This window comes from Pleurodeles waltl, chromosome 1_2 (assembly GCF_031143425.1).
Source record: "Pleurodeles waltl isolate 20211129_DDA chromosome 1_2, aPleWal1.hap1.20221129, whole genome shotgun sequence".
NCBI lineage: Eukaryota > Metazoa > Chordata > Amphibia > Caudata > Salamandridae > Pleurodeles > Pleurodeles waltl.
The window spans coordinates 1,352,241,851-1,352,268,369 of NC_090437.1; the positions used below are offsets into that span (position 1 = coordinate 1,352,241,851).

The 26,519-nt window shown below is 49.7% G+C and overlaps 1 protein-coding gene across 1 annotated transcript in view; it reads left to right on the top strand.

Annotated features, from left to right (window-relative positions):
* LOC138252860 (uncharacterized) overlaps nt 1–26,519 on the top strand; it is a 223,215-nt gene that overhangs the window by 172,766 nt on the left and 23,930 nt on the right. The gene's annotated exons all lie outside the window — the stretch shown is intronic.

Below are 26,519 nucleotides of genomic sequence, written 5' to 3' on the forward strand. Positions count from 1 at the left end.
CGTCTAATGTTAGAAACAGGGCTAAGAGGGGAGACGCCTAATGTTAAGAACAGTGCTAGGATGAGGAGACGTCTAATGTTAGGAACTGTGCTAGGAGGAGGAGTCATCTAATGTTAGGAACTGTGCTAGGATGAGGAGACATCTAATGTTAGGAGCTGTGCTACTAGGAGGAGTTGTCTAATGTAAGGAACTGTGCTAGGAGGGGGAGACGTCTAATGTTAGGAACAGTGCTAGGAGGAGGAGACATCTAATGTTAGGAAAAGTGCTAGGAGGGGGAGACGGCTAATGCTAGGAGGGGGAAACATTCAGGGGGTCATTCCGACCCCGGCGGGCGGCAGGCGCCGGCTGCCGGGCGGAGACCGCCAAAAGACCGCACCGCGGTCAAATGACCGCGGCGGTCATTTTGACTTTCCCGCTGGGCGGGCGGGCGACCGCCAAAAGGCCGCCCTCCCGCCCAGCGGGAAAGCCCCAGCAACGATGAAGCCGGCTCCGAATGGAGCCGGCGGAGTTCTGGTGTGCGACGGGTGCAGTGGCACCCGTCGCGATTTTCAGTGTCTGCTTTGCAGACACTGAAAATCTTAATGGGGCCCTGTTAGGGGGCCCCTGCAGTGCCCATCCGCCAGCCTCTTCACCGCCAGGAACAGGCTGGGGGGAAGGGGGTCGGAATCCCCATGGCCGTGGAGGATTCCCTGGGGCAGGGAAAAACCGGCGGGAAACCGCCAGTTTCCCTTTTCTGACCGCGGCTTTACCGCCGCGGTCAGAATTGCCCCTGAAGCACTGCCAGCCTGTTGGCGGTGCTTCCTCCGTCCCCGGCCCTGGCAGTCCATGACTGCCAGGGTCGGAATGACCCCCTTAATGTTAGGAACAGTGCTAGGATGAGGAGACGACTAATGTTAGGAGCAGTGCTAGGAGGAGGAGACGTTTAATGTTAGGGACAGTGCTAGGATGGGGAGACGTCTAATGTTAGGAACTGTGCTAGGAGGAGGAGACGTCTAATGTTAGGAACGGTGCTAGGAGGGGGAGACGTCTAATGTTAGGAACTGTGCTAGGAGGAGGAGACATCTAATGTTAGGAACAGTGCTAGGAGGAGGAGACGTCTAATGTTAGGAACACTGCTAGGAGGGGGAGACGTCTAATGTTAGGAACAGTGCTAGGAGGAGGAGACGTCTAATGTTAGGAACAGTGCTAGGATGAGGAGACGTCTAATGTTAGGAAAAGTGCTAGGAGGAAGAGACGTCTAATGTTAGGAACAGTGCTAGGAGGGGGAGACGGCTAATGCTAGGAACAGTGCTAGGATGAGGAGACGTCTAATGTTAGAAACTGTGCTAGGAGGAGGAGTCATCTAATGTTAGGAACTGTGCTAGGATGAGGAGACATCTAATGTTAGGAGCTGTGCTACTAGGAGGAGTTGTCTAATGTTAGGAACTGTGCTAGGCGGGGGAGACGTCTAATGTTAGGAACAGTGCTAGGAGGAGGAGACATCTAATGTTAGGAAAAGTGCTAGGAGGGGGAGACGGCTAATGCTAGGAGGGGGGAACATTTAGGGGGTCATTCCGACCCCGGCGGGCGTCGGGCGCCGCCCACCGGGCGGAGACCGCCAAAAGACCGGACCGCGGTCAAATGACCGCAGCGGTCATTTTGACTTTCCCGCTGGGCGGGCGGGCGACCGCCAAAAGGCCGCCCTCCCGCCCAGCGGGAAAGCCCCAGCAACGATGAAGCCGGCTCCGAATGGAGCCGGCGGAGTTGCTGGTGTGCGACGGGTGCAGTGGCACCCGTCGCGATTTTCAGTGTCTGCTTTGCAGACACTGAAAATCTTAAAGGGGCCCTGTTAGGGGGCCCCTGCTGTGCCCATGCCAGTGGCATGGGCACTGCAGGGGCCCCCAGGGGCCCCACAACACCCGTTCCCGCCAGCCTCTTCCTGGCAGTGTAAACCGCCAGGAACAGGCTGGCGGGAAGGGGGTCGGAATCCCCATGGCGGCGCTGCTTGCAGCGCCGCCGTGGAGGATTCCCTGGGGCAGGGAAAAACCGGCGGGAAACCGCCGGTTTCCCTTTTCTGACCGCGGCTTTACCGCCGCGGTCAGAATTGCCCCTGAAGCACTGCCAGCCTGTTGGCGGTGCTTCCTCCGTCCCCGGCCCTGGCAGTCCATGACCGCCAGGGTCGGAATGACCCCCTTAATGTTAGGAACAGTGCTAGGATGAGGAGACGACTAATGTTAGGAACAGTGCTAGGAGGAGGAGACGTTTAATGTTAGGGACAGTGCTAGGATGGGGAGACGTCTAATGTTAGGAACTGTGCTAGGAGGAGGAGACGTCTAATGTTAGGAACGGTGCTAGGAGGGGGAGACGTCTAATGTTAGGAACTGTGCTAGGAGGAGGAGACATCTAATGTTAGGAACAGTGCTAGGAGGAGGAGACGTCTAATGTTAGGAACACTGCTAGGAGGGGGAGACGTCTAATGTTAGGGACAGTGCTAGGAGGGGGAGATGTCTAATGTTAGCAACAGTGCTAGGAGGAGGAGACGTCTAATGTTAGGAATGGTGCTAGGAGGGGGAGACCTCTAATGTTAGGAACAGTGCTAGGAGGAGGAGACGGCTGATGTTAGGAACAGTGCTAGGATGAGGAGACGTCTAATGTTAGGAAAAGTGCTAGGAGGAAGAGACGTCTAATGTTAGGAACAGTGCTAGGAGGGGGAGACGGCTAATGCTAGGAACAGTGCTAGGATGAGGAGACGTCTAATGTTAGGAACTGTGCTAGGAGGAGGAGTCATCTAATGTTAGGAACTGTGCTAGGATGAGGAGACATCTAATGTTAGGAGCTGTGCTACTAGGAGGAGTTGTCTAATGTTAGGAACTGTGCTAGGAGGGGGAGATGTCTAATGTTAGGAACAGTGCTAGGAGGAGGAGACATCTAATGTTAGGAAAAGTGCTAGGAGGGGGAGACAGCTAATGCGAGGAGGGGGAAAGATTTAATGTTAGGAACAGTGCTAGGATGAGGAGACGTCTAATGTTAGGAACAGTGCTAGGAGGAGGAGACGTTTAATGTTAGGGACAGTGCTAGGATGGGGAGACGTCTAATGTTAGGAACTGTGCAAGGAGGAGGAGACGTCTAATGTTAAGAACAGTGCTAGGATGAGGAGACGTCTAATGTTAGGAACTGTGCTAGTAGGAGGAGTCATCTAATGTTAGGAACTGTGCTAGGATGAGGAGACATCTAATGTTAGGAGCTGTGCTACTAGGAGGAGTTGTCTAATGTTAGGAACTGTGCTAGGAGGGGGAGACGTCTAGTGTTAGGAACAGTGCTATTAGGAGGAGACATCTAATGTTTGGAAAAGTGCTAGGAGGGGGAGACGGCTAATGCTAGGAGGGGGAAACATTTAATGTTAGGAACAGTGCTAGGATGAGGAGACGTCTAATGTTAGGAACAGTGCTAGGAGGAGGAGACGTTTAATGTTAGGGACAGTGCTAGTATGGGGAGACGTCTAATGTTAGGAACTGTGCTAGGAGGAGGAGACGTCTAATGTTAGGAACGGTGCTAGGAGGGGGAGACGTCTAATGTTAGGAACTGTGCTAGGAGGAGGAGACATCTAATGTTAGGAACAGTGCTAGGAGGAGGAGACGTCTAATGTTAGTAACACTGCTAGGAGGGGGAGACGTCTAATGTTAAGGACAGTGCTAGGAGGGGGAGATGTCTAATGTTAGCAACAGTTCTAGGAGGAGGAGACGTCTAATGTTAGGAATGGTGCTAGGAGGTGGAGACCTCTAATGTTAGGAACAGTGCTAGGAGGAGGAGACGTCTAATGCTAGGAGGAGGAGACGTCTAATCTTAGGAACTGTGTTAGGAGGAGAAGACGTCTAATGTTAAGAACAGTGCTAGGATGAGGAAACGTCTAATGTTAAGAACAGTGCTAGGAGGAGGAGACGTATAATGTTAAGAACAGTGCTAGGATGAGGAGACGTCTAATGTTAAGAACTGTGCTAGGAGGAGGAGACATCTAATGTTAGGAACTGTGCTAGGAGGAGGAGTCGTCTAATGTTAGGAACTGTGCTAGGAACGGGAGAAGTCTAATGTTAGGAACAGTGCTAGGAGGAGGAGACGTCTAATGCTAGGAGGAGGAGACGTCTAATGTTAGGAACAGTGCTAGGATGAGGAGACGTCTAATGTTAGGAAAAGTGCTAGGAGGAGGAGACGTCTAATGTTAGGAACAGTGCTAGGAGGGGGAGACGGCTAATGCTAGGAGGGGGAGACATCTAATGTTAGGTACAGTGCAAGGATCAGGAGACGTCTAATGTTAGGAACAGTGCTAGGAGGGGGAGACATCTAATGTTAGGAGCAGTGCTAGGAGGAGTAGACATCTAATGATAGGAACAGTGCTATGAGGAGGAGACATCTAATGTTAGGAACAGTGCTAGGAGGAGAAGACATCTAATGATAGGAGGAGGAGACTTCTAATGTTAGGAACTGTGCTAGGAGGAGCAGACGTCTAATGCTAGGAGGAGGAGACATCTAATGTTAAGAACAGTGCTAGAATGAGGAGACGTCTAATGTTAGGAACAGTGCTAGGAGGAGGAGGCATCTAATGTTAGGAACAGTGCTAGGAGGAGGAGACGTCTAGTGTTTGGAACAGTGCTAGGAGGAGGAGACGTCTAATGTTAGGAACAGTGCTAGGAGGAGAAGACGTCTAATGCTAGCAGGGGGAGACGTCTAATTTTAGGATCAGTGCTAGGAGGAGGAGACGTCTAATTTTAGGAACAGTGTTAGTGTTAGGAGGAGGAGACGTCTAATGTTAGGAAAGGTGCTAGGAGGGGGAGACGTCTAATGTTAGGAACAGTGCTAGGAGGAGGAGACGTCTAATCTTAGGAACTGTGATAGGAGAAGGAGACGTCTAATGTTAAGAACAGTGCTAGGATGAGGAAACGTCTAATGTTAAGAACAGTGCTAGTAGGAGGAGACGTCTAATGTTAGAAACAGGGCTAAGAGGGGAGACGCCTAATGTTAAGAACAGTGCTAGGATGAGGAGACGTCTAATGTTAGGAACTGTGCTAGGAGGAGGAGTCATCTAATGTTAGGAACTGTGCTAGGATGAGGAGACATCTAATGTTAGGAGCTGTGCTACTAGGAGGAGTTGTCTAATGTAAGGAACTGTGCTAGGAGGGGGAGACGTCTAATGTTAGGAACAGTGCTAGGAGGAGGAGACATCTAATGTTAGGAAAAGTGCTAGGAGGGGGAGACGGCTAATGCTAGGAGGGGGAAACATTCAGGGGGTCATTCCGACCCCGGCGGGCGGCAGGCGCCGGCCGCCGGGCGGAGACCGCCAAAAGACCGCACCGCGGTCAAATGACCGCGGCGGTCATTTTGACTTTCCCGCTGGGCGGGCGGGCGACCGCCAAAAGGCCGCCCTCCCGCCCAGCGGGAAAGCCCCAGCAACGATGAAGCCGGCTCCGAATGGAGCCGGCGGAGTTGCTGGTGTGCGACGGGTGCAGTGGCACCCGTCGCGATTTTCAGTGTCTGCTTTGCAGACACTGAAAATCTTAATGGGGCCCTGTTAGGGGGCCCCTGCAGTGCCCATCCGCCAGCCTCTTCACCGCCAGGAACAGGCTGGGGGGAAGGGGGTCGGAATCCCCATGGCCGTGGAGGATTCCCTGGGGCAGGGAAAAACCGGCGGGAAACCGCCAGTTTCCCTTTTCTGACCGCGGCTTTACCGCCGCGGTCAGAATTGCCCCTGAAGCACTGCCAGCCTGTTGGCGGTGCTTCCTCCGTCCCCGGCCCTGGCAGTCCATGACTGCCAGGGTCGGAATGACCCCCTTAATGTTAGGAACAGTGCTAGGATGAGGAGACGACTAATGTTAGGAGCAGTGCTAGGAGGAGGAGACGTTTAATGTTAGGGACAGTGCTAGGATGGGGAGACGTCTAATGTTAGGAACTGTGCTAGGAGGAGGAGACGTCTAATGTTAGGAACGGTGCTAGGAGGGGGAGACGTCTAATGTTAGGAACTGTGCTAGGAGGAGGAGACATCTAATGTTAGGAACAGTGCTAGGAGGAGGAGACGTCTAATGTTAGGAACACTGCTAGGAGGGGGAGACGTCTAATGTTAGGAACAGTGCTAGGAGGAGGAGACGTCTAATGTTAGGAACAGTGCTAGGATGAGGAGACGTCTAATGTTAGGAAAAGTGCTAGGAGGAAGAGACGTCTAATGTTAGGAACAGTGCTAGGAGGGGGAGACGGCTAATGCTAGGAACAGTGCTAGGATGAGGAGACGTCTAATGTTAGGAACTGTGCTAGGAGGAGGAGTCATCTAATGTTAGGAACTGTGCTAGGATGAGGAGACATCTAATGTTAGGAGCTGTGCTACTAGGAGGAGTTGTCTAATGTTAGGAACTGTGCTAGGCGGGGGAGACGTCTAATGTTAGGAACAGTGCTAGGAGGAGGAGACATCTAATGTTAGGAAAAGTGCTAGGAGGGGGAGACGGCTAATGCTAGGAGGGGGGAACATTTAGGGGGTCATTCCGACCCCGGCGGGCGTCGGGCGCCGCCCACCGGGCGGAGACCGCCAAAAGACCGGACCGCGGTCAAATGACCGCAGCGGTCATTTTGACTTTCCCGCTGGGCGGGCGGGCGACCGCCAAAAGGCCGCCCTCCCGCCCAGCGGGAAAGCCCCAGCAACGATGAAGCCGGCTCCGAATGGAGCCGGCGGAGTTGCTGGTGTGCGACGGGTGCAGTGGCACCCGTCGCGATTTTCAGTGTCTGCTTTGCAGACACTGAAAATCTTAATGGGGCCCTGTTAGGGGGCCCCTGCTGTGCCCATGCCAGTGGCATGGGCACTGCAGGGGCCCCCAGGGGCCCCACAACACCCGTTCCCGCCAGCCTCTTCCTGGCAGTGTAAACCGCCAGGAACAGGCTGGCGGGAAGGGGGTCGGAATCCCCATGGCGGCGCTGCTTGCAGCGCCTCCGTGGAGGATTCCCTGGGGCAGGGAAAAACCGGCGGGAAACCGCCGGTTTCCCTTTTCTGACCGCGGCTTTACCGCCGCGGTCAGAATTGCCCCTGAAGCACTGCCAGCCTGTTGGCGGTGCTTCCTCCGTCCCCGGCCCTGGCAGTCCATGACCGCCAGGGTCGGAATGACCCCCTTAATGTTAGGAACAGTGCTAGGATGAGGAGACGACTAATGTTAGGAACAGTGCTAGGAGGAGGAGACGTTTAATGTTAGGGACAGTGCTAGGATGGGGAGACGTCTAATGTTAGGAACTGTGCTAGGAGGAGGAGACGTCTAATGTTAGGAACGGTGCTAGGAGGGGGAGACGTCTAATGTTAGGAACTGTGCTAGGAGGAGGAGACATCTAATGTTAGGAACAGTGCTAGGAGGAGGAGACGTCTAATGTTAGGAACACTGCTAGGAGGGGGAGACGTCTAATGTTAGGGACAGTGCTAGGAGGGGGAGATGTCTAATGTTAGCAACAGTGCTAGGAGGAGGAGACGTCTAATGTTAGGAATGGTGCTAGGAGGGGGAGACCTCTAATGTTAGGAACAGTGCTAGGAGGAGGAGACGGCTGATGTTAGGAACAGTGCTAGGATGAGGAGACGTCTAATGTTAGGAAAAGTGCTAGGAGGAAGAGACGTCTAATGTTAGGAACAGTGCTAGGAGGGGGAGACGGCTAATGCTAGGAACAGTGCTAGGATGAGGAGACGTCTAATGTTAGGAACTGTGCTAGGAGGAGGAGTCATCTAATGTTAGGAACTGTGCTAGGATGAGGAGACATCTAATGTTAGGAGCTGTGCTACTAGGAGGAGTTGTCTAATGTTAGGAACTGTGCTAGGAGGGGGAGATGTCTAATGTTAGGAACAGTGCTAGGAGGAGGAGACATCTAATGTTAGGAAAAGTGCTAGGAGGGGGAGACAGCTAATGCGAGGAGGGGGAAAGATTTAATGTTAGGAACAGTGCTAGGATGAGGAGACGTCTAATGTTAGGAACAGTGCTAGGAGGAGGAGACGTTTAATGTTAGGGACAGTGCTAGGATGGGGAGACGTCTAATGTTAGGAACTGTGCAAGGAGGAGGAGACGTCTAATGTTAAGAACAGTGCTAGGATGAGGAGACGTCTAATGTTAGGAACTGTGCTAGTAGGAGGAGTCATCTAATGTTAGGAACTGTGCTAGGATGAGGAGACATCTAATGTTAGGAGCTGTGCTACTAGGAGGAGTTGTCTAATGTTAGGAACTGTGCTAGGAGGGGGAGACGTCTAGTGTTAGGAACAGTGCTATTAGGAGGAGACATCTAATGTTTGGAAAAGTGCTAGGAGGGGGAGACGGCTAATGCTAGGAGGGGGAAACATTTAATGTTAGGAACAGTGCTAGGATGAGGAGACGTCTAATGTTAGGAACAGTGCTAGGAGGAGGAGACGTTTAATGTTAGGGACAGTGCTAGTATGGGGAGACGTCTAATGTTAGGAACTGTGCTAGGAGGAGGAGACGTCTAATGTTAGGAACGGTGCTAGGAGGGGGAGACGTCTAATGTTAGGAACTGTGCTAGGAGGAGGAGACATCTAATGTTAGGAACAGTGCTAGGAGGAGGAGACGTCTAATGTTAGTAACACTGCTAGGAGGGGGAGACGTCTAATGTTAAGGACAGTGCTAGGAGGGGGAGATGTCTAATGTTAGCAACAGTTCTAGGAGGAGGAGACGTCTAATGTTAGGAATGGTGCTAGGAGGTGGAGACCTCTAATGTTAGGAACAGTGCTAGGAGGAGGAGACGTCTAATGCTAGGAGGAGGAGACGTCTAATCTTAGGAACTGTGCTAGGAGGAGAAGACGTCTAATGTTAAGAACAGTGCTAGGATGAGGAAACGTCTAATGTTAAGAACAGTGCTAGGAGGAGGAGACGTATAATGTTAAGAACAGTGCTAGGATGAGGAGACGTCTAATGTTAGGAACTGTGCTAGGAGGAGGAGACATCTAATGTTAGGAACTGTGCTAGGAGGAGGAGTCGTCTAATGTTAGGAACTGTGCTAGGAACGGGAGAAGTCTAATGTTAGGAACAGTGCTAGGAGGAGGAGACGTCTAATGCTAGGAGGAGGAGACGTCTAATGTTAGGAACAGTGCTAGGATGAGGAGACGTCTAATGTTAGGAAAAGTGCTAGGAGGAGGAGACGTCTAATGTTAGGAACAGTGCTAGGAGGGGGAGACGGCTAATGCTAGGAGGGGGAGACATCTAATGTTAGGTACAGTGCAAGGATCAGGAGACGTCTAATGTTAGGAACAGTGCTAGGAGGGGGAGACATCTAATGTTAGGAGCAGTGCTAGGAGGAGTAGACATCTAATGATAGGAACAGTGCTATGAGGAGGAGACATCTAATGTTAGGAACAGTGCTAGGAGGAGAAGACATCTAATGATAGGAGGAGGAGACTTCTAATGTTAGGAACTGTGCTAGGAGGAGCAGACGTCTAATGCTAGGAGGAGGAGACATCTAATGTTAAGAACAGTGCTAGAATGAGGAGACGTCTAATGTTAGGAACAGTGCTAGGAGGAGGAGGCATCTAATGTTAGGAACAGTGCTAGGAGGAGGAGACGTCTAGTGTTTGGAACAGTGCTAGGAGGAGGAGACGTCTAATGTTAGGAACAGTGCTAGGAGGAGAAGACGTCTAATGCTAGGAGGAGGAGACGTCTAATGTTAGGAACTGTGCTAGGAGGAGAAGACATCTAATGATAGGAGGAGGAGACTTCTAATGTTAGGAACTGTGCTAGGAGGAGCAGACGTCTAATGCTAGGAGGAGGAGACATCTAATGTTAAGAACAGTGCTAGAATGAGGAGACGTCTAATGTTAGGAACAGTGCTAGGAGGAGGAGGCATCTAATGTTAGGAACAGTGCTAGGAGGAGAAGACGTCTAATGCTAGGAGAAGGAGACGTCTAATGCTAGGAGGAGGAGACATCTAATGTTAAGAACAGTGCTAGAATGAGGAGACGTCTAACGTTAGGAACAGTGCTAGGAGAGGGAGACATCTAATGTTAGGAACAGTGCTAGGAGGAAGAGATGTCTAATGTTAGGAACAGTGCTAGGAGGGGGAGATGTCTAATGCTAGGAGGAGGAGAAGTCTAATGTTAGAAACAGTGCTAGGAGGAGGAGACGTCCAATGTTAGGAACAGTGCCAGGAGGAGGAGACGTCTAATGTTAGGAGCAATGCTAGGAGGAGGAGAATTCTAATATTAGGAACAATCCTACGAGTGGGAGACGTCTAATATTGGGAACAGGCTCAGGGGAGGAGATGTCTAACATTAGGAAATGTGCTAGGAGGAAGAGACGTTAACATTAGGAGTAGTGCTCAGGAGGGGGATATTTAGTTTTATAAACAGTGCTGTGAGGAGGAGATCTAATGATGAAAGCAGAGGAGACATCTATTAGTGGAAGGAGACCAGCGCTAGTGCTGGACGAGTCTCCAAGGTAAATCCCCAGTGGTGCCAAAACTTTAAATGCCCGTATCTTAAACCTTACTAGTGGCTATTTTCTATTGATGTGCTCACCCAAAATATTGGGCATCATCACTGAACTCACTCCAGGACCAGATGTTCTAGGGAAACCTTCCATGTGTCTGAGGAGCCGTAAAGGCATCTTTTTAAGGACTGACGTGAGTGGTCATCCTCAGCTGGTCTGTTTCCCCATCATGCTGTAAAAGTGTGAAGTAGTTCAACATACAGTTTATTGGGGACAGTGCATGTTCAGTACTTTTATTTTACTCAAATGTTTGCTGGGCAATTCAGCTAGCTAAACTGTGAGGACAAACCCTGCAAGTGCGCAAAGGTTAGTGACACTGCTCCCTCTAGTGGCCAAACCGTGCAATAGCCCTAGGTTATAGTCACCTAATGTCGGACACCAAGAAGGACAGTCCAATTCCATACTGTAAAAGGACCAGGAGGAAGCCCCAGTTGAGGGACTTCAGAAATCACCAGTACACTCCACCAGAGTGTCCCTGCTGACCTGTAAGCAACCCTCAAAGTGACCTACCTCCTGCTTCCAAGGGCACCTTCGCACACAGCTCCTGGCTCACAGATTTGCTTTGCACCCAGCTGCCCTGTGCCCTGCACCAAAGATCCAGCAGTGCCCTAAGGGTCCCTCATCCTTTGCAACCTCAACACTCCAAAGGGACCCACTGGACTTACCTTTAAGTCCACATGTGCATGCTTTCCCAAGTGGTCCCCAGCAGCGGCCTTACACGAGCTCCAAAAACATACCTGCGAAAGGAAACATTGGTAAACAAATTGCCTGATTTTATGTGCATTTTCTAAGTATTTTTTCCTTTGATTTCTATGGTGCATAATTACACACAAAAAGTCTACTTTTATTAAATTTCAAAAAGGTTTAACTTTTCAGGTCCTCCGGTCCAGGAATCCGTCTTCAGAGTTTTGCTGGTGCTTGTGGTTGTTGCTGAATCCCCCTATCACAACTACTGTGTCTTTCTGGGGTAGTAGTGTAACTCTACTCCTACTTTCTAGGGTCTTGGGGTGGGGTATTTTGGACACCCTTACTGTTTTCATACAGTACCAGCGACCCTCTACAACTTCCCATAGGTCTGGGGTCCATTCGTGATTCGCATTCCACTTTTGGAGTGTATGGTTTGTGTTGCCCCTAGACCTATGTTTGCCTAATGCATCCTATTGTGATTCTACATTGTTTGCACTACTTTTCTTGCTGTTACTTACGTGTTTTGGGTTTGTGTACACATAACTTGTGTATATTACTTACCTCCTAAGTGAGGGCATTCTCTGAGATACTTTTGGCATATTGTCACTAAAATAAAGTACCTCTATTTTTAGTAACTCTGAATATTGTGTTTTCTTATGATATTGTGCTATATGATATAAGTGGTATAGTAGGAGCTTTGCATGTCTCCTAGTACAGCCTAAGCTGCTTTGCCATAGCTACCTTCTATCAGCCTACTCTGCTACAAACACCTCTATTCTACTAGTAAGAGATAACTGGACATGGCACAGGGTGTAAGTACCATAAGGTACCCACTATAAGCCATGCCAGCCTCCTACAGGCGTGCAGAGGCGTTCTGGATGCGTTGCAGCCTCTTCTGGAGTTTGCCCGTGGTTCCTGCGTAGAGGGCATTGCCTTAGTCCAGCTTGCTTCTTAGGAGGGCCTGGGTGACTGTTCTTCTGGTTGCGGTGGGTATCCATTTGTAGATCTTTCGGAGCATGCGGAGGGTGTTGAAGCAGGAGGAGGAGATGGCGTTGACTTACTGGGTCATGGATAGTGAGGGGTCTAAGATGAATCCTAGGTTGCGTGCGTGGTCGGAGGGAGTCGGAGCGGTTCCGAGAGTGGCAGTCCACCAGGTGTCATCCCATGCGGATTGGTGGAGGTGAAGATGAGGACTTCCGTTGTGTCAGAATTGAGTTTGAGGCAGCTGCTCTTCATCCATTTGGCAATGACCTTCATTCCTTCATGGAGGTAGGTCTTGGCAGAGTCCTTGGTGAGGGAGAGGATCAGCTGGGTGTCGTCGACGTATGAGATGATGTTGAGGTTGTGGGATCGGGCGATGTTAGCGAGCAGGGCCATGTAGACATTGAAGAGGATCGGGCTGAGGGACGAACCTTGGGGTACGCCGCTGTGAGAAAGTAGCCTCTTTCTAGCCTTGTTACCCCCACTTTTGGCCTGTTTGTGAGTGTATGTCAGGGTGTTTTCACTGTCTCACTGGGATCCTGCTAGCCAGGGCCCAGTGCTCATAGTGAAAACCCTATGTTTTCAGTATGTTTGTTATGTGTCACTGGGACCCTGCTAGCCAGGACCCCAGTGCTCATAAGTTTGTGACCTATATGTATGTGTTCCCTGTGTAATGCCTAACTGTCTCACTGAGGCTCTGCTAACCAGAACCTCAGTGGTTATGCTCTCTCTGTACAAATTGTCACTAACAGGCTAGTGACCAATTTCACCAATTCATATTGGCATACTGGAACACCCTTATAATTCCCTAGTATATGGTACTGAGGTACCCAGGGTATTGGGGTTCCAGGAGATCCCTATGGGCTGCAGCATTTCTTTTGCCACCCATAGGGAGCTCTGACAATTCTTACACAGGCCTGCCACTGCAGCCTGAGTGAAATAACGTCCACGTTATTTCACAGCCATTTACCACTGCACTTAAGTAACTTATAAGTCACCTATATGTCTAACCTTTACCTGGTAAAGGTTGGGTGCTAAGTTACTTAGTGTGTGTGCACCCTGGCACTAGCCAAGGGGCTCCCACATTGTTCAGGGCAAATTCCCCGGACTTTGTGAGTGCGGGGACACCATTATACGCGTGCACTATACATATGTCACGACATATGTATAGCTTAACAATGGTAACTCCGAACATGGCCATGTAACATGTCTAAGATCATGGAATTGTCACCCCAATGCCTTTCTGGCATTGGGGAGACAATTCCATGATCCCCCGAGTCTCTAGCTCAGACCCGGGTACTGCCAAACTACCTTTCCTGGGGTTTCACTGCAGCTGCTGCTGCTGCCAACCCCTCAGACTGGTTTCTGCCCTCCTGGGGTCCAGCCAGGCTTGGCCCAGGAAGGCAGAACAAAAGACTTCCTCAGAGAGAGGGTGTTACACCCTCTCTCTTTGGAAAAAGGTGTCAGTGCTGGGGAGGAGTAGCCTCCCCCAGCCTCTGCAAATGCTTTGATGGGCACAGATAGTGCCCATCTCTGCATAAGCCAGTCTACACCGGTTCAGGGATCCCTCAGCCCTGCTCTGGCGCGAAACTGGACAAAGGAAAGGGGAGTGACCACTCCCCTGACCTGCACCTCCCCTGGGAGGTGCCCAGAGCTCCTCCAGTGTGCTCCAGACCTCTGCCATCTTGGAACAGAGGTGCTGCTGGCACACTGGACTGCTCTGAGTGGCCAGTGCCAGCAGGTGACATCAGAGACTCCTTCTGATACGCTCCTTCAGGTGTTGCTAGCCTATCCTCTCTCCTAAGTAGCCAAACCTCCTTTTCTGGCTATTTAGGGTCTCTGCTTTGGGGAATTCCTGAGATAACGAATGCAAGAGCTCATCAGAGTTCCTCTGCATCTCTCTCTTCACCTTCTGCCAAGGAATCGACTGCTGACTGCGCTGGAAGCCTGCAAAACTGCAACAAAGTAGCAAAGACGACTACTGCGACCTTGTAACGCTGATCCTGCTGCCTTCTCGACTGTTTTCCTGGTGGTGCATGCTGTGGGGGTAGTCTGCCTCTTCTCTGCACTAGAAGCTCCGAAGAAATCTCCTGTGGGTCGACGGAATCTTCCCCCTGCAACCGCAGGCACCATAGAACTGCATCACCGGTCCTCTGGGTCTCCTCTCAGCATGACGAGCGAGGCCCCTTGAACTCAGCAACTCTGTCCAAGTGACTCCCACAGTCCAGTCACTCTTCAGTCCAAGTTTGGTGGAGGTAAGTCCTTGCCTCCCCACGCTAGACTGCATTGCTGGGAACCGCGTGTTTTGCAGCTACTCTGGCTCCTGTGCACTCTTCCACGATTTCCTTTGTGCACAGCCAAGCCTGGGTCCCCGGCACTCTAACCTGCAGTGCATGACCTCCTGAGTTGTCCTCCGGCGTCGAGGGACTCTCCTTTGTGACTTTGGGTGAGCTCCGGTTCACTCCACTTTGTAGTGCCTGTTCCGGCACTTTTGCAGGTGCTGCTTGCTTCTGAGTAGGCTCTTTGTCTTGCTGGACGCCCCCTCTGTCCCCTCACGCAATTGGCGACATCCTGGTCCCTCCTGGGCCACAGCAGCATCCAAAAACCCTAACCATGACCCTTGCAGCTAGCAAGGCTTGTTTGTGGTCTTTCTGCACGGAAACACCTCTGCACTACTCTTCACGACGTGGACATCCATCCTCCAAAGGGGAAGTTTCTAGCCCTTGTCGTTCTTGCAGAATCCACAGCTTCTACCATCCGGTGGCAGCTTCTTTGCACCCACAGCTGGCATTTCCTGGGCATCTGCCCATTCCCGACTTGATCGTGACTTTTGGACTTGGTCCCCTTGTTCCACAGGTACTCTCATCAGGAAATCCATCATTGTTGCATTGCTGGTGTTGGTCTTCCTTGCAGAATTCCCCCATCACGACTTCTGTGCTCTCGTGGGAACTTAGGTGCACTTTCCACCCACTTTTCAGGGTCTTGGGGTGGGCTATTTTTCTAACCCTCACTGTTTCTTTACAGTCCCAGCGACCCTCTACAAGGTCACATAGGTTTGGGGTCCATTCGTGGTTCGCATTCCACTTCTAGAGTATATGGTTTGTGTTGCCCCTATCCCTATGTGCCCCCATTGCATTCTATTGTGACTATACATTGTTTGCACTGTTTTCTATTGCTATCACTGCATATTTTGGTATTGTGTACATATATCTTGTGTATATTTGCTATCCTCATACTGAGGGTACTCACTGAGATACTTTTGGCATATTGTCATAAAAATAAAGTACCTTTATTTTTAGTATATCTGTGTATTGTGTTTTCTTATGATATTGTGCATATGACACTAGTGGTACTGTAGGAGATTCACTCGTCTCCTAGTTCAGCCTAAGCTGCTTTGCTAAGCTACCTTTTCTATCAGCCTAAGCTGCTAGACACCCCTCTACACTAATAAGGGATACCTGGACCTGGTGCAAGGTGTAAGTACCTCTTGGTACCCACTACAAGCCAGGCCTGCCTCCTACAGCCGCCAATGATTTTGGTGGCCTCGGAGCAGAATGGGGGAGGTGGACTCTCTGGGTTCTGCCGGTGAGAAAGGAGGTGACCCAGTCCAGGGCTCTGACGCGGATTCCAGCATTGCTGAGGCGTGAGTGAAGGGTGTGGTGGCAGTCAGTGTTGAACGCTGCCCAGAGGTCCAGGAGGATGAGGGCCACGGTTTTGCCGCTGTCCAGTATGGTTCTGATGTTGTCTGTGGCGGCAATGAGGGTGGTTTCAGTGCTGTGGTTGTGTGGAATGTGGATTGGGAAGGGTCCAAGGTGCGGTTCTCCTCTAGGAATCGTGTTGGTTGTCTGTTGATGGCCTTCTCAATACCTTTTGCCCGGAAGGGGAGCAGGAAGATAGACCGGAAGTTCTTGAAGTCCTTTGGGTCTGCCTTGGGTTTTTTGAGGAGGGCGTTGATCTCAGTGTGGTTCCAGCTCTCCGGGAAGGTGGTGGACTCGAAGGAGCTGTTGATGATCTTCCGTAGTTGGGGTGCGATGACAGAGCTTGCTTTGTTGAGTATGTGTTGAGGGCAGGGGTCAGATGGAGAGCCGGAGTGGATGGTGTTCATGATTTCGATGGTGTTGTTGTCATTGACAGGGGTCCAGGACAGCAGGAGGTTGGTTGGAGGTGAATCTGTGGTGTTGGTGGTTGCCGGGGGGGTCTGGGTGCTGAAGCTGTCATGGATGTCTGCAATCTTGCGGTGGAAGTAGGAGGCTAAGGAGTCGCAGAGGTCTTGGGATGGCCGGATGTCGTTGGCGTTGGAGCTGGGGTTGAAAAGTTCCTTTGCGGCGTTGAAGAGCTCCTTGTGGCTGTGTGCGTTGTTACTGATTCGGTTTTTGAAGGTGGTTCTTTTGACGGCTCAGATGAGTTGGTGGTGTCTGCGGATGGCGTTTTTGAAGGCTGTGTGGTTGTCCAGAGTCTGATCTTGGTTTTCACTTTCAGCAGCTTTGCTTAGATTTGTGGGGGGCGGCGGTAAACCAGAAGGCCTTTCTGTCGGTGCGTCTATTGGAGGGATTCTTGATTGGGGCGAGAGTATTGGCACAGGTGTTAACGCATTGCCAGAAGTTGCGGGCAGCTGCATCAGGGTCGGTGGTGTTGAAGGGTGGGTTCTGGGAGAAGGTTGCGATAAGTTGGTCTTCGGTGACCTTCTGCAGTGGGGGATCCGTTTTGGGTGGTGGTGTGTTGTGGGTTTCTTGAAGGAGAAGTGGATGCAGCAGTGGTATACCCAGTGGAATTCGGTGGTGTGGCTGAAAGAGACGTGATTGCTGGTGAGTCGAGGGCTGAGTGTGTGTCCTGCGGAGTGGGTTGGTGTTGTGACGAGCTGTTTGAGGCTGAGGTTGGAGAGGTTGTCCTGCAGGGTGGTGGTGTTTTTGTCGTTGGTGTTCTCGAGGTGGAAGTTTAAGTCTCCGAGGAGTAGGTAGTCAGTGGATGCAAGAGCGTGCGTGCTGATGATGTTGGTAATGGAGTCGCTATATTGCTGTAGTAGGCCAGGGGGCCTGTAGAGGAGGGTCCCTCGGAGGGTGGTGTTTGGGTCAGTGTGGGCTTGGAAGTGCAGGAGTTGGGCGGTGCTGAGGGTGTCTTCGGTGTTGGTCGTGATCCAGAGGGTGTTCTTGTGGGTGATGGCGATGCCTCCTCCAGGTTCAGGACAGTGTTGTGGGAAAATGCCCTCTTTCTAGGCATGGTTATCCCCTTTTCTGCCTGATGTCATTGTGTTTGACTGTGTTCACTGGGATCCTGCTAAATAGGACCACAGTGATTATGCTCTGACTCCCAAAGCTATGTATTTCATCCATACTGATGCCCCCATGTAAGTCCAAAGTATATGGTACCTAGGTACCCAGGGCACTGAGAATCCAGGGGATCCGTATGGGCTGCAGTAGTTATTCTGCCACCCATAGAAAGCCCATGCAAAGAGTTCTGCAGGTCTGCCATTGCAGTCTGCATGAACCGGGTGCCTGCACCCATTTTCACTATAGGTCACTAAACCAGGTCACTATAAGTCACCCCTATGGTAGGCCCTCTGAACCCAGAGGGCAGGGTGCATGTATCTGTTTGTGAGGGAACCCTTGCACTAGCAGAGGTGCCCCCACAAACTCCAGACCCACTTTCCTGGACTTTGAGAATGCAGGAATGCCACTTTACGTGTGTACTGGATATAGGTCACTACCAATGCCCAGCTACATAATGGTCACTCCGAACGTAGGCAGGTTTGGTATCAAACATGTTGGAATCATACCTGTAGGAAAGTACCATCCTTCTTGGCATGCTACCCTCAATTTTACATGTATGTTAGTATTTTTTTGCCTGTCTCACTGGGATTCTGCTTGCCAGGACCCCAGTGCTCATAGTTTGTGGCCTAAATGGGTCACTGAGGCTCTGCTAATCAGAAACTCAGTGCTCATGCTCTCTCTCACTTTAAATTTGTCACTATAGGCTAGTGACTACATTTACCAATTTCAATTGGCATAGTGGACCCCTCATATAAGTCCCTAGTATATGGTACCTAGGTACCCAGGGCATTGGGGTTCCAGGAGATCCATATGGGCTGCAGCATTTCTTGTGCCACCCATAGGGACAAACCCTTACACAGGACTGCCATTTCAGCCTGCGTGAAATAGTGCACACGCTATTTAACAGCCATTTTCACTGCACTTAAGTAACTTATAAGTCACCTATATGTCTAAGGAAAGAGGAGTGACCACTTCCCTGTCCATCACCACTCCAGGGGTGGTGCCCAGAGCTCCTCCAGTGTGTACAGACCTCTGCCATCTTGTTTTCAGAGCGGTAGGGACACTCTTGAGGCCTCTGAATGGCCAGTGGCAGCAGGTGATGTCAGAGACCCCTCCTGATAGGTGCATACCTGGGTAGGTAGACATTCCTCCTCTCAGGGCTATTTAGGGTCTCCCCTGTGGGTTTCTCTTCAGATTTCAACTTGCAAGAGTTCACCAGGGCTACTCAGCACTTCTCTCTACGACTTCGGCCAAGGATTGACCGCTGACTGCTCCAGGACGCCTGCAAAACTGCAACAAAGTAGCCAGAAGACTATCAGCGACATTGTAGCGCCTAATCCTGACAGCTTTCTCGACTGTTTCCTGGTGGTGCATGCTCTGGGGACTGCCTGCCTTCACCCTGCACTGGGAGTCATGAGGAAATCACCCATGGGTTGACGGAAACTTCCCCCTGCTCCAGCAGGCACCAAACTACATCCTCACTGGTACTCTGGGTCCCCTCTCATCCTGACGAGCGTGGTCCCTGGAACACAGGTGGTGATCCCAAGTGGCCTGACTGTCCAGAGGTCCAGCTGTCGTAGGAGGTAAATCCTTGCCTCCCCTCCCCAGACAGTACTCCTGTGCACTGTGTGATCTGCAGCTACAAGGGCTTCTGTGCACATTTCCAAGAAATCCTGCATTCACTGCCGAGCCTAGGTCCCCAGCACTCCGTCCTGTGATGCTCAGCTCCCTGAGTTGACCTCCGGTGTCGTGGGACCTCTCTTTGTAGTGTTGAGACAACCGCCATGTTCAGTCTTCTTGAACCCGTGTTCAAGGACTCCTGTGGGTGCTTTCTTCCTTCCAGTGGGCTCTCTTTGTTTCTGAGGGCCACCTCTGTCTCCTCTCCGAAGTGCAAAAAGAACAGTTAATGGACGGAATGTAGAACAAATCAAATATTCAAAGTTTGGATTCCATCCTGGAATGGCATGGTGAGCAAAAAAAACTGATGGATTAAACCCAGATCTGTGACTGGGGGTGAATGTTTGATTTGTTCTACATTCTGTCCATCAACTGTTCTTTTTGCGTTTGTCGCCCCAATTGGGAAGGGAATGCCCAGATGTGGGTCCTGTGCTCACTATGCCACCATATTCAAGCTATCCTGGCTGAAGAGGGGTGATACCCCGAAACCGGTCCCAGGATGCTTGTTTCTGGTCCAGGGAGGACCTGGTCTGGCAGTTCGGGCTGGACTGTTCCCATGGGGAACAGGGTCAAGACTGATTTGCATATGACTGGGTCCAAACTGGAATGGCATGGTGAGCAAAAAAACTGATGGATTAAACCCAGATCTGTGACTGGGGGTGAATGTTTGATTTGTTCTACATTCCGTCCATCAACTGTTCTTTTCGATGGTCCCCACTAACTCCCTCTCCTAGGTTGAGTCCTCCTCAGCCTTGCTGGTCCCCGGCTGCACCACTTTCTGCTAACCGCGAGTTATGCCTGTGCCAAGGCTTCTTGGTGGAATCCAGACACAAAAACCTGACTGCGCTCTTCCTTCCAGTGTGGGATATCTCCTGCATCCTCTAGGAACTCGACTCCAAATCCAGGGCTGCAGTGCTGACTTTCATTCTTCACCATAGACTAACTCCTGCAATCCTCAGCTTGGTGGGCAGGGGCTCCTGCCCCCACTAGACTCTGCTGTGTCTTCTGGACTCGGTCCCCTCTTTCCACAGGTCTTGCTCTTCAGGAATCGACCGTTGGTTTCTTGCAGTCATCTCTGGGTTTTGCAATTCCCTTCTTTTCTTCTAAGTGGGTGTTCTGGGAAAATTTGAGTAATTTACTCCTGTTTTCCTGGTTGCTGGGGGGTGTTGTGGTACTTACCTTTGTGCTTTCCAGGTACCCCCAACGACCGTCTACACACTCCACTTACCTGGGTGGGAGCGACACTCTTGCATTCCATTTTTTTAGTATATGGCTTGTGCTCCCCCTAGGACCACTATTCTCTATTGTTTTACACTATTTGCTCTGTTTTCTCATTATTCTTAGCCTAGTTCTGACAACTAGTGTATATATCTTATGTATTACTTACCTCCTAAGGGAGTATTGCCTCTATAGTATTTTTCGTGATGTGTTACCATAATAAAGTACTGTTAATTTTGTAACACTGAGTGTATTCATTAATGTGTGTAAGTGCTGTGTGACTACAGTAATTCTCCCCTTTTCTATTAGTGGCGTTCTTCTGTCCCCGTTTGCTCTCCCATATGGTTTGCGCTCCCATCTGGCCGTGATTATCGTCATATCTCACAAAGGTTTCCCTAACGAGCGCGGCGTTACAGGTGCCGCCGACGCCTCAAGATTCACACCGCTGCCAAGTAAGAATGTTGCTCCAGTAGCACAATATAGGGTTATGGAATGACAAAATTTGGTTTCTGCAAGTGAATGAACAAAAATGGAAGAATAGGTAAAACCAGAATCACAAACAGTTCTGCATTGACCATTTCTAAAAGTGTGTATCAAAACTGGTCACCTGAATAAAACTCAAAACGGTACTAGTAACATTTCCTCACAGAGCTCAATCTAATGTGGAAAGACTGGTTGATCATCTTCCTCCCCAATGATACGGAAGGACTGGTCCACAAATCCCCGCTCTATGAAAAACAAACACACATGACTCGGCCTGTCAGTGCCTGGTGGGACTCCAAGTCCCAGGCACCCCTACTCTCTCCCTACACCTGGGGACACTTGCGGGCGCTATAAAGCGCACCGTGCAGCGCCGCACCTGCTGCCTGTCAATGCCTGGTGGGACTCCAAGTCTCAGGCACCCCTGCTCTCTCCTTACACCTGGGGACACTCACGGGCGCTATAAAGCGCACCGCGCAACGCCGCACCTGCTGCCTGTCAGTGCCTGGTGGGACTCCAAGTCCCAGGCACCCCTGCACTCTCCCTACACCTGGGGACACTGGTGGGCGCTATAAAGTGCACCGCGCAACGCCGCACCTGCTGCCTGTCAGTGCCTGGTGGGACTCCAAGTCCCAGGCACCCCTGCTCTCTCCCTACACCTGGGGACACTCGTGGGCGCTATAAAGCGCACCGCATAATGCCGCTGCGCAGGCCGCGCCCGGGCAAAGCCCGGACCAAGGGCGGGCTCGTCCTTCGCCCGTCAGCGACCGACTGAGGCCGGGCCGGGCCATCCCTCTTTAATTTTCTTTCTGCTTTTGGGGGCCCCAGTTTTGGTTCGGATACCTCGCAGTCAATAATGGGGAAGCGTAAGGCAGATGATGTCCCTGCGCCACCTTCTGGTGCCAAAAAACACAAGAAACGAGCTAGTAGGAAAACCGATGACCCTCCTAAGCCCATTAGGAATCAATTTCAAGCTATTGACTCCTTGTTCGAGGAAGTAGAGGCAATACTGAGGAGCCCATCTATCACCGCTCCCCCCATTCCTGCTACTTCGACTCTTAGGAAGATTCCGGATCTATTTATTAAAAAACTACAGACACCTCATTTGTCTGTGGAAGCGGACCTCGATCCGCCTCCCATTTCTAAGGCTGCAATTTTTTCACCGCCAATGAGGCACACTTCAAATGCTGAAGTTGCAGAATGTACCCAATCTAGGGACTCTCTGCATCTAGGCCCTAAGACTGTAGTTTCTAGTGATATTCTCTGCTCAAATAGATTTCAACTCCTATCCACTTCTAGTGAGAGCCCAGGTCGCTCTCCGCCTTTAATTCCTGCGGAACCTGATATATAGGAATTGGACTGGCAGACCCAAAGTAAGATGTCACTTGAACTGGAAAATGTTTCCCAGAAGCTGGATAATTTAAAATCTTTGGTAATCGTTATTTTGGGTAAAATCTCTGGACTATCTGAGCCGAAGGTACTGTGTAATTGTAAATCGCCCAGTATGAATGACCACACTCCTGAGCTGACTGGAGGGGCTAACGTGCTAGCACCATTAGTCACTGTGGATAATTTAATTTCTCACCCCAAATGTCTAAAGTTGGGGGTTAAGTCCACGAGCATGGCAACAAATAAAAAGGGGAGTTGTCTATCTCTACCTGTAGACAACCCCACCGATACCGGCCGTATGCTTAATCCTGCCTTAAAAAATAATGACCAACGTCTTCCCTGTATAAATCCCTTGCCCAAGGAAGCTATGGACGGAAAGGGTGTACAGGTGCCCGTATCTGCTGGGCAGAGAGAGTCTCACGATTCTCTCATTAATAAAGTTGTCTATTGGTTTCCCATACAGAGGAAATGTCTGTCTGTTCATTAATGAAGTGGTGCAAGTTGTAACAGATTGTCAAAACGATGCCCCTTCCTTGAACAATTCAAAAGTTCCAATTCTTTTATTTGCTGATGACTCCCTCTTGATCTCTAAAACACCTATGGGCCTACAGGTCCTCCTGGATAGGTTCAGTGTGTTTTGTGCAGACCATGGATTGGAACTTAATTCCAGTAAAACAGAACTGATGATCTTCGGTCTTGGTTGCACAAAACGATGTAACATCTTATATAACGAGGTTCCTCTGAGCAAGGTATACTCTTTTGATTATTTAGGGGTGAGAATCAGCAACGATATGAACTGGCAGGCCCAGGTAGGAAAAAGCCTAGCTCTCTTAGCACACAGGTCGGGGGCAATTTTGTGTTTCCAAATGTCTAATACTGTGAAAGTTGTTTCCCCAACTATTAAAATTTATCTAGCCGAGGCTCAGAGTGCCGCGGTCCATGGTGCTGAGGTCTGGGGTTGTTCCAAAACTAGCAAGTTATCTGTGGGGGAAAATAATTTTGTAAGATCGCTCTTGGCATGTCCTCGTAGCACGCCCTTGGTTCCAGTGTTTTTGGACCTAGGGTTCCCCAACATTTCTGATGTAATAGCTTTAAGGCCTTTAACTTTTTGGGTTCGCATCTGGACTACCCCTGAATTAGTCATATACAAGGAGTCTTTGCAAGACTTATTGGATAGACCAAACGTACTCTCTATCCCTTGGCTCAAGTATATTTCGGAATGGTTCCATACTTTGGGACTCAGTGATTTCTGGAGCCAGCCTAATAATCTAAGGAGGGTTCACAAGGACCTCTTAAAATCAGTTTATTGGTCCCATGTTAGGGAAAAATATCTGTTATGCCCTTCACATGGTAGGCTGACGACTCAATTTCTCGATTACAAGTGGTTTCCCCACTTTCAACCCTTCTTGGATTTAATTACTGATCAACTAAGTAAAAGTTTGTATGTTCGGTTCAGGTATGGATGCTCCCTCTGAAGTCCTTCTCCAGTTCATGGTGCTCCACCCCGCTATCTGATCAATGCCCAAGCTGTAACGGTTCTGTGGAAACTGTAGTGCACTTTATGTTTATTTGTCCTACCTATGGCACTGCCCGGCGGAAATGGCTCCGTCCCGCTTGAAGGAATATGGGGTTGAGAACGTGCAAAGATGCCCTAAGGTTGATGTGGAGAGATTGCTCCTCTTTCCTAACCTGTGCGGTCAGCAAGTTCCTTGCGTCCGCCTGGCACATACGTAGACATTTTTTAAAAAGATCACAGTGATTTGTTATTAATTGAACCCTGATTCTAATTTATTTAATTCAATAGTTTTACTCATTGAAATGTTTATAAAATGATTGATGAGGAAGTTAAAGGCACCAATAATAAGGAATCCCGACGTTCCCCCCTCTTACATAGGATGGGAGACACATGCGAAGATTTATATCTACCTTTTCTCTTTTGTACACTCGCAGATCTCTCATTTTATTTTTATCTCATCCTCATTATTTACTATTTAATCTTGCAATTATATATTTATTATGTATAGATCATGGTTTTATTGTTGTAAGTTATTGCTTTGATGGTTTAAATTAGACCGAATAAAGCTTGTGTGACTTGACTTGACTACAGTAGTTTTGCATGAGCTTTGCATGTCTCCTAGAGACGCCTTGGCTGCTCATCCACGGCTACCTCTAGAGAGCCTGGCTTCTAGACACTGCCTACATTTCACTTGTAGGTGATACCTGGACCTGGTATAAGGTGTAAGTACCTTAGGTACCCACCACACACCAGGCGGACGTCCTACAAATGTGTGTTCATCACTTTTACTTTCCTCAAATGTTTGCTGTGGAATACTGTGACCTAGCTGGTCCTCAAAGCTTCTTGTGGCTCCTTCGAGGTGTGGATCCACTTTACACTGTGTCTCTCTGTTTGGAGTCACCCTATCTCCACACTGGATGTACAGCACCAGTACTTATCTTCATCTCTGGGTACTTGTGGAAGTGGTGTAAACCACAAACCACACAACTTTAAAATGAGAACTCTTCTCCAGGCCACTGAGAGTGCAACGTCCCAAGCTTCAGACTGCACAGACGAGAGGCTGCTATCCGCTGGTCAGGATGTACATTGGCTTCAAACACGTTATTTTAGCAAAATAGGCCTGCCGCTGAGCACTTTAACCTAGATATATTTATTTAGCTTCATTTATTATTCTAACGATTGCCACATTTGCAGTCTTGTTTTATTTTCTCTATCTAGCTGTTCTTTGCCTAGGCCAGCACTGCGTTCTTAAACAAGACATTTCTTTCACTCTTTGCTTTTCTGAAGGCTGCAGTAAGAAAAGCCTCCGGCAAACATGCTAAAGCTTTGTCTCTAGTGTTCATAGAAACTTACACCCTCTTACGTAGTGATTCTTTCTTTAACATCAGCTGTTTTATGATAAAAACACTACTTTGACCCATGTATGTTAGAGGATTGTTCCAACCAGATGACCACAACTGATTGCTGATTGCTGATTGCTCTGCTGCAGCTACTTGTGTAGACTACAAGCCTCTTACTCAGGTATGAGGGATGATGTCTTCCCAGGGGAACCTGAAGGGCAGAATTAGAGCTTAACACGCTGTGCTCTAACACAGCTTAGGTAGGAAATATCCTTAAAAACTGTAGTGACAACATGATAGCATTATTTTTGTGTTTCACTCCCCTAGTCACAATTTTAATCCTGTCATGCTTCATCGTCCTAGTTATTGCAGTACATGCTTTATTTTTAAAGATGAAGTTGCTTCAATAAAATCTTATTGAAATAGATTCTGCCTCTGATTGTCCTTGTATATGTGAGACCAATGTAACTGAGAGAAACAGATGCGATCTTAGTGAACACGTTTCCCTGAGGAATCAATTGTGTCATGTGCTCGGCTGCCCAATCCTCCCTACTCTAGGGTGGAGGTGAGGCACTGCTAGTTAGCCGGAACAAAACCCAGATTAGGCCGACAGGTGTCATCTGTAGTTGGTTCAGGCTCAGTCTCCCACAGTGCAGGTGATTCTGCCTCCCAAATCATGTGGTCTCATTCGGATAATGAGAGCCTATGCGACAAGACCAAACCCAGTCTCTCTTGAGTCCTAGGGTGATGCCCAGATTAATGCCAAAGGGGTACGAGGAGGTCAGGCATGGTCACTGGGGGGAGTTGGAAATTGAAAGAGTCTCTTCTCCTCTTAGGTGTCTCGTTCTGCTAGTTTACATGTTCGTCAGCAGGTTCAATTGATCTCTAATCGGCTGCATCCAACAGGTCCAGTCTCATTGCAGCATGGCACAAGGGAGCAGCCTAGAACTGCCATCAGAAATGTGGAGTCTCTCCAGTGGATGTGAAGACAGAGTACCTGGGTAAAACACAGAGCAGACTAGAAAGTCCAATATAGGTAGTTGGCAAAGCTTCCTTTGACATGCAAGAACTTGCGTCCCATAACATGGGATACATTTTTTTTTTTACTTTTAAATAGGGTGAAAAGGATCCCCAGACACACCACTGGTTTACCCATGTGGATTAAATGTGCATGTGAACTCCTGGACTGTGCTTTTTCTCCAGCCTTGCCAATCCTGGGTCTGCAAAAAAAGCAAAATGTGATCCCTGGAAATGTTTGAGTTAATCTGAACCACTGATAATTATGCTACACTGCATTCCATTACATCAGATCCTGTACCATTATGGATTAGAGCCAGGCGTGTGAGACTCAGTCAGTCCAGCAGCTATAACACGTCTCTTGAGCCTGGGGTTTTGCTCCAAACTACTGCTCGCTCTGATGCACAGATGCTCTGCAGCCTGTTAAGCGCACCCCACATTCACCTCAGTTTACAGTGACCTGCAGTTT